This window comes from Asparagus officinalis, chromosome 5 (genome assembly GCF_001876935.1).
Source record: "Asparagus officinalis chromosome 5, Aspof.V1, whole genome shotgun sequence".
In the NCBI taxonomy this organism is placed as follows: domain Eukaryota; kingdom Viridiplantae; phylum Streptophyta; class Magnoliopsida; order Asparagales; family Asparagaceae; genus Asparagus; species Asparagus officinalis.
This window is the reverse complement of record NC_033798.1, coordinates 113,921,851-113,930,867: the sequence shown is the minus strand read 5'-3', so window position 1 is coordinate 113,930,867 and position 9,017 is coordinate 113,921,851.

The following is a 9,017-nucleotide window of genomic DNA, read 5'->3' as shown; positions in this document are numbered from 1 at the left end:
CGGGGGTGAATAGAGTTTTTGCTAATTTAATCCGATAATGATGCCAAATTAAAAACTTATAAATTAATATATCCTAACAATATGATATACAATAAAATATGTAAGGATATACAATTAAACAATAGGCGAAATAAACATGAACACAATAACAAAAGATATAGTGCACAAATGATAATCACAAACACAAGGCAAATGATCACGGAGTTCAGTCGACCCACGACCTACGTCTCCGCTCCTCACCCTCAAGAAGAATCCCCACTATCTCAAAAACAACTGCACAATCGGTTTTCAACGCTCACCGATAACGTTTACAACACATACAGTTGTCAATACACAATGCACTTCTCTAAGTGTTGGCCTAGCCCGTGTTACCTTCCTCAAGTGCTCGGAATTACTACATCTCCCTAGGATTTACAACCGACATCACTCCTCTTGGAATTAACCTCATCTCTCACCAACCACTTCTCTAAGTATCCTTGTGTATTACAATGTGTTTTCTCAACAATAAAGCACAAATAAATTTGTTTGTTCTCTAATACAATGATGAGAACTAAGTGTAAGCTCTCTCAATCATATCCACAACCTAAATTATACAATATGTGAAAATAACTTAAGCTCAAGTAGTTGTGTATAAAAATGATAAGTAATAATAAAACTAAACTCAAATTGATCTAGAAAATAATTGTAATAATCAAAATATGAACAAGCTAGATAAAAGGAGTTTAGAAACTTCTCAATCAAAGAGATGTAAATGATTGAGGATGAACTCCTCAATATTGAAAATCAAATCCTTCTATTTGTGAAACTATCTCCACATAAGCAAACTTGAACACCTCTTTAAAACACTTAAACAAACTTACCAAAACTTGTTTTTAAACTCTTCTTAGATAAATCAGAATGTTAAGGCTAAGGGGTATATATAGGTTCCAAGAACAAACCCCAAAAACCGAGAAAAATCCAACAAAAACAATAAAATTTTTGAAAACCAGGAAACTGGAAACTAGTCGTTACAGTAGCCGTCGGGTTCATCGGTCGACTGATGAGCTAACCGTTGGTAGCCACTCAAAACCCGTCGGTCAACTAATGCACCATCAATTGACTGATGAGCTGCTTCGGTCGGCTGATGGTGCATCAGTCGACTGAGCAGAAACAAATAATAATTCTAGGTGATTACTTTAGTCGACTGATGATCCTTGTGAGTTGACTAAAAACATGCATATGGACTTATTTGCACAGTAAATATGAGTTTTGAAGTGGGTTTAAAAATAGCAAATAAATTCTAAAAATTATAAAACTTAGAAAAATATTTATAAACATGTTAGAAAAGAAAATTTTGAAATATCATTCCCCGTTAGTGAAAACTCATCATTTTGTGAAATCAGTCAAAATATAAAATCTCAAAACACTTGATTTTGGACAAAAATAATTTCAAATAAGTTTGAAACTCTTTAAAATAGACTAATAGACTTGAGGAAAGATATAAAATAGTGTAATCAAGCCTTTAATCCGTAAATATGTTATTTTCCCAAAAATGTATAATACGATAAAACAAAACGTGTATGTGTGTAGTTTGAGCTTTAAAGTATAAACACATAAAGTAAAGCCTAAACTACAAAACTATGTACCCAAGTAAATGATCTTCATTTGAGCTCGATCTTGGTAGGAAGGACGAATCGATGATCATGAATCTAGACTTGAATGCTATCGTGCTTCATTCCTATTTTCCTTCAAACTTCTTTTGAATATCATCGTGAATGCACAATTTCATCCAACCTCCGACTAGGATCTTTGTGTAGAACACCTAACAGGTAACAAACACTCGACAAATGATGTTAGGAATTGTTTGTTAATCATCAAAACTAGATTAAAAATAGTAGGCTCATAAACATGAGACCTAACACTCGTCCATATTAATCGAGGAATAAACCTATCAAATAAAATTCTCCAATACTTTTTCTCATTTCAAATTTATGCATTTGTTGAGAACTAATATGGAAAATCTAAAAAACTTGAATTCAAGCCGTAACTTTTGTCTTTGTTTGACAATAAATGTATGTCTTGTCCACAAACAAACTTAAGCATTCTCCTCTTAATTGATTTTTTTTAATGTTCGGCTCTATATTATTGTGATATGCCCTAAACCATGCATCTCTTATAAATTGTGACTTGCATGTGCTATTAGGGCTGGAGACAGATAGAACACAAATCCGATGTCCTCTTTTAAATTTCTTTTAGTTAAAATTCAAATACTAATATATTTTGAATATTCAAGAATATAACAATATATTTATTTAATTAATCATTTACATTTTATGAATATATAACTATTTAATTAATAAAGGAATCTTGTCTGATTAAATAAATTCTTTAAAATTTTAATTAATTTATTTCTTTAATAATATTTAAATTCACAATTGAAATTATCTCTTATCTACTTCTTTATTACTAAAGGAGAACAACAAAAAAGTTCTGATGAATAGTAAAATAACCACCTAAAAATACTCATTCATTAAAATAACCAGAGGGCGAATAACAACCATCTGCTTGCAACTTCCCCACGCATTCACTAAAATTAGAACCAGAGAAAGAGGGGGGAAACCCCCCACGATGTCTCCCTCCACTCTCCTCATATTCTCCTTCCTCCTCTCTCTACTAGACCCCTCCCTAGCCCGCAACCGCCCTTCATCTCCTCAGTCCCCGACGCCGGTGTCGTCCAAACTCCTGCGACCTCTGATTCTTCCTCCTTCTCCGTCTCCGCTCTCGCCGTCGACTCCATTTGTCGCCTTCTCATCGTCGCTTTCTACTCTCTCGCCATGATGTCCTCCTACGACCTCCGATCTCCCATCCCCCATTGCCTCATCTTCTCCTCTCTCCTCCCCGACACCTTCTCCAACTCCGCCGCCGCCATCGATCTCGACACTAGAAACGTCTTCGTCTCCACCTCCCCGGAGAGATCTTCACCGTAGATCTCAACGGGAAACTCTCGAATATGGCACATGTTAGCGGGGGAATCAAGGGCGTGGCGTACGTTAACAGGGGTTACCTACTAGACCTAGAGAAGGAAAAAAGGCTTAATCTTTGATTCTTATTCTCCTCCTCAGTCTCTGGCGTCAACGCAAAGCTTTGATTCTTATTCTCAGGCTTATGGGTAACCCCCCACCTCAGGCGTACCCGCCGTCGCCTCAGCCCCACCTTCCGAAGCAGACTTCTTCTGCATCGAGGCCAGGGCCGAGGTTGAATAGGAGGTATTCACATATTGCCGATAACTACAGATCCCTCGAACAAGTATATCCTCTGATTGCTCATTGGTATTGTTTTTGTTGTATTTTTAAAGATATCACCAAATTTTATACTAACTTTGCACTTAATTCATGATAATTCATGTTAACTATAGTATTCATTGTAGGGATGAGTGGGCTATGTTCAGCCATTGTCGTCGAGAAAATCAAGGTGTGATCCATACTATAAAATGCCTTTTAGTTTTTTCATATTTAAAGATTTCCTCTTAAAGTTATGATATGTTTTGTTGAGATTTTATTTTAGTTTTAGGGAAATCATATTGATGTGGTTATAGGATTTGATTCAATCAGACCGTACAAATGAGGAAAACTTGCTAGCGGTAAGATTTGAACCTCATATAGTCAGATACTTGATTAGGGTTTATTTTTGTTGTTCATGTTTGATTTAGATCAATTTTTTCTATTCATGTTTGATTTTGATCAGTGTTTGATTCGTCATTTAGGGAAAATCTTTTTTTATTGGGCCTCTTTATCTTTACACTTTTTTGCTAGCAATTTCTTGGTTTCCAAACTTACCAGTGTATTATGATTACTTCTCCCTTAATTAATTCTTAAATGACTACATATTTATAGTTTAATTTTATTAAATATAGCTTTTAGGTTCATTTATTAGTGATTAGATTGTGGAATTGCATTTAGGTAGTTGAATTGAGCAATATAAATTTTATGTGCTTTAGTGAAAATAAGAAGCCCTTTGTAGGTTATAATACAAATTTTATATGGTTTAATACAAATTAGATTGGTGATTTAAATTTCTTTTAAGAACCAAAGTTGAAGGATTATTATCATGATAATGTTAAAGACAATTTCGAATAAGTGAGTCCATGGGAGAGTAAAAGAGTCCATATGAGATTTTGTAATTTTCAAATTTATAGTACATCTTTTAGGTAGTATATTTGTGTTCAGTACTATGCAGAAACATATATGATTCTATCCAATTTGGTGGAGGTATGTTTCTTCTCTGTGGGTAGTTCTTAATTATGCTCATGTTTGGAGTATGTGTTTCATCTTTTATGGTGACTATGAGGATGATTGTCTAAAACGAGCTCAATATGGCTGCTTTTGCCCAATTTTTGTGTATTGAATTCCATGTTTCTAATATATAGTTGATTTCCAAGGGGATTTATGTGTTTTTGTATGATTATTTTCCCCTTATACGGGATTTACAAGTTATGAATCTTTTTTATTAATAAAAATCATTGTTTAATACTATTACATAAAATAATTAATTTGAGTCAAACCATATTGGATAAAATCACGAAGAGCCATTGGTTAATATCAATGACTACAATCAAGTTGTAAAAATCTTTTAGAAACCGTGCTTTGCACGAGTCTAAATACTAGAATTGATACAGTCATTCCCTAAATATATAGTTGATATAGTCGAAATTTACAGATGTGAAATTCAATGATGCTAAGAAATTGGAATTGATATACAAGTTGGAATAATATCGAACAATAGCACTGATCACTTCCACAAGCAAATGAACCACTTCGAAAAGCAAAGGAATATTTCATAGAGCAAATCATTGACCGTTAATAATTAATTATTAGCATATGAAACCATGTTTATAAAGTATAAGCTAATTTTAAGATAAATTTCACGTGACAAGTTGAAAGCACCCTAATGCCACTAGGAAAGAACCCTAGAGGGGGAGAGGGGGGAGGGGGGGGGGGGGGGGGGGGGGTGAATAGGGTTTATGCTAATCTTATCCGATTTAATACCAATTAAAAAACTTACTAACAAGTATATCCTAGCAATGAGATACAATAAGAGATATATGCAAGGATATGAAACTAACACAAGAGTGAAACAAAATATAAACTATATAGTGGATGAAATAAGCAATGAGAGAATGGGAATAAAGATGAACAAAGATATAAGTGCGCCAAGCCAAACTCAAACAAGCAAAATGATCATGGAGTTCGGACCTTCCATTCTACGTCTCCGCTCCCCACTTCCGGGGAGAAATCCACTATCACACCGGATTTTCTACGCTTACCCGAATAACGTTTACACCACACAATATCGGTTTTCAACGCTCACCGATCAACGTTCATAATCTCACAATGTAACTACATAAATCTCACCTCAAGTGTTGGCCTCTCATGTGCCTCCCTCAAGTGTTCGGAATTACGACCTATCCTCTAAGCATTACCACCGACCTCACTCCTCTTGGGACCGACCACGTCTCTCACCTCTACACTCCTCTTGGTGTATTTGTGTAATACAATGTGACCTCACAATTAAGCTTTCAATACAACAAATGATTGTTCTCTAAATAAGGTGAGAACTCAATTAAGCCTAACTCAATGTTACAACCTCTCACAACCCCTATAATACTATGTATAAAAATACTAAAGCTCAATGTGTGTGTGTGTAACAAAGAGATTAAATAAAATAAACTAAACTCAAATAAATATTCTAGCTTATGAAAATTATGAACAAAACAATAAATAGTTAGAAATAGAGTTTAGAAAAACTTCTCTATGGATAACAAGAGGGAGAGAGAGAGAAGAGTTGAAGCTCAAACATAAATGGTGATCTCCTCTAGCTCTTATAAAAATTGCTTCACAAAATCAAACTTGAAACAAACACTAAAACAAACTTAAATATCCTTTAAACTTGTTTAAAAAACTTTCTTCTTATTTAAATAAATTGTGGATATGTGGGGGTATTTATAGGAAATCCCAAAGCCAAGAAGAAACAAACAAAATCCAGCAAAAAGACAAAAAACAGAAAGCTAGAAAAAAATTAGTCGTTTGGCCGTTAGTCGACTGATATTGTTCATCAATCAACTGATGAGCTGACCGTTACAGGACAGCAACACGTCATCAGTCGACTGATGAACTCGTCAGTCGACTAATGACCTCATCAGTCGACTGGTCAATCGACCGAATAAGAAACAAAAACTATTGGCTATTCCAGGTAATTTTTTCAGTCAACTGAACACATGTATCAGTCGACCGATAACACTTTATCAGCCTATTTTGAATAGTAAACCTGATTTTTAAAGTGCCTTTAAAAATAGCAAATAAATTTTAAAAATATAAAACTTTGGGAAATGGTTGTAAACATGATAATACACATGTTATAAAAACTAGTTTTCAAAAAACACCTCCCAAATGAGAAATCTCTTCATTTTTCAAAATGGTCCAAAACATAAAAATGAAACACTTGTTTTTGACATTTTGACAAAACCATATTTTGAAACTTTATAAGATGATTATATAGACTTAATAAAAGATGTATATAATGATTGTTAAGTCCATAAACAAATAACTCAACATTTTCACAAAAATGCATGTTTTACAAACTTTCAAAACAATAAACATGATTTCATTGAATTATATAGATTTGATATTGATGAAATCATATATAAGTATATAAACATAAAACAAGTATGTATTTTCCAATTATATTTATTTGTTTCATATTTAAACTTGAAAATCAAAAACCAAAACTTGTGTGTGTGTATATAATTAAGCTTAAAGTACCAACACACAAAGTATAAACTCCTAAACTAAATTACCCAAGCTTGATGAAGGTCTTCAATAAGCATGACTTGGTAAACTTGCGGATGAAGCTTGAACTTGGATCTTTAACTTGAATTGCAAGGCTTCATACCAATATTCCGTCCATCCTCGAAATGATATGATCGTGAAAGCTCTAGTCCATCCATCCTCTAACATATTGTTTGCTTAGAATAAAAACACAAACACTAGACAAACAAAATTAGTCGTAAATTATTTGTAAAAACATCATCAAAACAAAAAGGCCAACACAAACCACAAAATAATATGGGAAAAAATTGCGCACAAAAATAATCTATAAGGATGCCGTGCTTAGCACGGGATGAATACTAGTTTAACTATAATGTATAAACATGTAATTTAACTACCAACAACAACAACAACAACAACAACAACAACAATAATAATAATAATAAACCTATAATTTAAACATTTGGTTAAAATTTTGATTTGAGATCTTTTTAATAAAGAATTTAAAATTAAAAAAATAATTGGGTCAAAAATATATCATATGTACAGAATAATACAACAGATCAAAAATTTAATAAAGAATTCAAAATTAATAAAGAATTTAAAATTAAACAATAAGTGGGTCAAAAATATATCATTATGTACAGAATAATACAACATATCAAAAATTTAAAGTATAGTTAATAATCAAACACATTGAATATGCATTAAATTGAATTTTTTAATGAACGGAATACTAAACACTACTTGTGTAGAGAATTACCAAACTAATTAAGCAGAACTGAATAACTAGACAAATAATAAACAAATTATTTGTAATTATTTTTTTCATTTCCACCCCTACTTGTAATATACAAATATAAGAGTTTAAACACTATTTATTTTGATAATTCTTAATTTCTATTCATCCTTTTAAAACTCATTTTGCCAGTATTGAGTTTTAACTTAGCCTTTTTAGCTGAGATAATAAGAAAAAAATAATTAGCTTCATAATAATAATTGCCCCTCTATATCCGATTAAAATACTTTTTCTAGAAAAAAATATAAATTTAAATGTTTTTTGTATACTTTTCATAATGTATATATTAAAAATCTGAAATAAATAAATAAATAAACTTATGCCCTTTTTATTGAAAATCTAAAAGAAATGCTCAAACTTATTAAGGGAAAAGGAGAGGGAAAATAAGATAATGTATATGTGGAGATTTCAACTTTTGCTCTTTTGAATTTTGACACAAATATGGTTTTCGGTTCTTCAGTCACTCTTAAAGAACTTTAACAAAATAATAATTCTACCGAAATATTCTTCACGCAGGCATATATATTGATCCCATCGGTTAAGAGCGAGGGAGCACTTAGAAATTTCATCGCTTGTATGGATCATGAACAACAAGTTGTTTTGATAGGATTGGTACTGAAAAGGTCATCATTATGTATATAGTCATAATTATTGGTATATGTAACTAAAATCCTTTATCCTTAAAATCCCTTTGTCCTGATAATCTAAAAATGAATTTTCACCCGCACCGGTCCATTTTGGACTAAGAAACTATTTTTTAGAAAAATCTGATATACACATGACAATTTATTAATTACCATAAATTGCCGTAAACAAAGATAATTAATTAATTTTATTGATAGCCTAACTTAGAATCAAGGGAAAAAAATGTGTCCAAGCCCCAAAAACGAAAACTTCATGTGACGCAGCCTATTGTATTTTGGCCCATATGTTTCAGCCCCAAAAAGTAACATTTAATGTTTCAAGGCCCCTCCACGTTAGCAATAAAAAAAAGAGATTGTATTTTGGAAAAAAAACCCGAAATTGCTCATCAACTTATCTTCCCCAGACGCATCTGGTTCCCAAAAACATGGAAAGTCACGTCTCATTAATGCGATCTGACAGAAAAAAATAGAGAGAAATTTCCCACCCTTTTTAAAACTATATCATGAGTAATAACTCATGTTAGTTCTAATTTATTTCATGTTAGTTCTAACTTATTTCATATTAGTTCTAATTCATTCTAGAGCTAACTTTAAGTGGAACTAACATTAATATTTTGGCTACTTGGTCTAGTGATAAAGCTTGGGAATTTGGAGACGAGGTCAGGAGTTCAAACCCCTGTAATTACAATATATATTTAAAGGTCTTTGATTGGGCCTTGGGCCTCTTGGACTCTTGGTTAGTTCTAACTCACTTCATGTTAGTTCTAATTC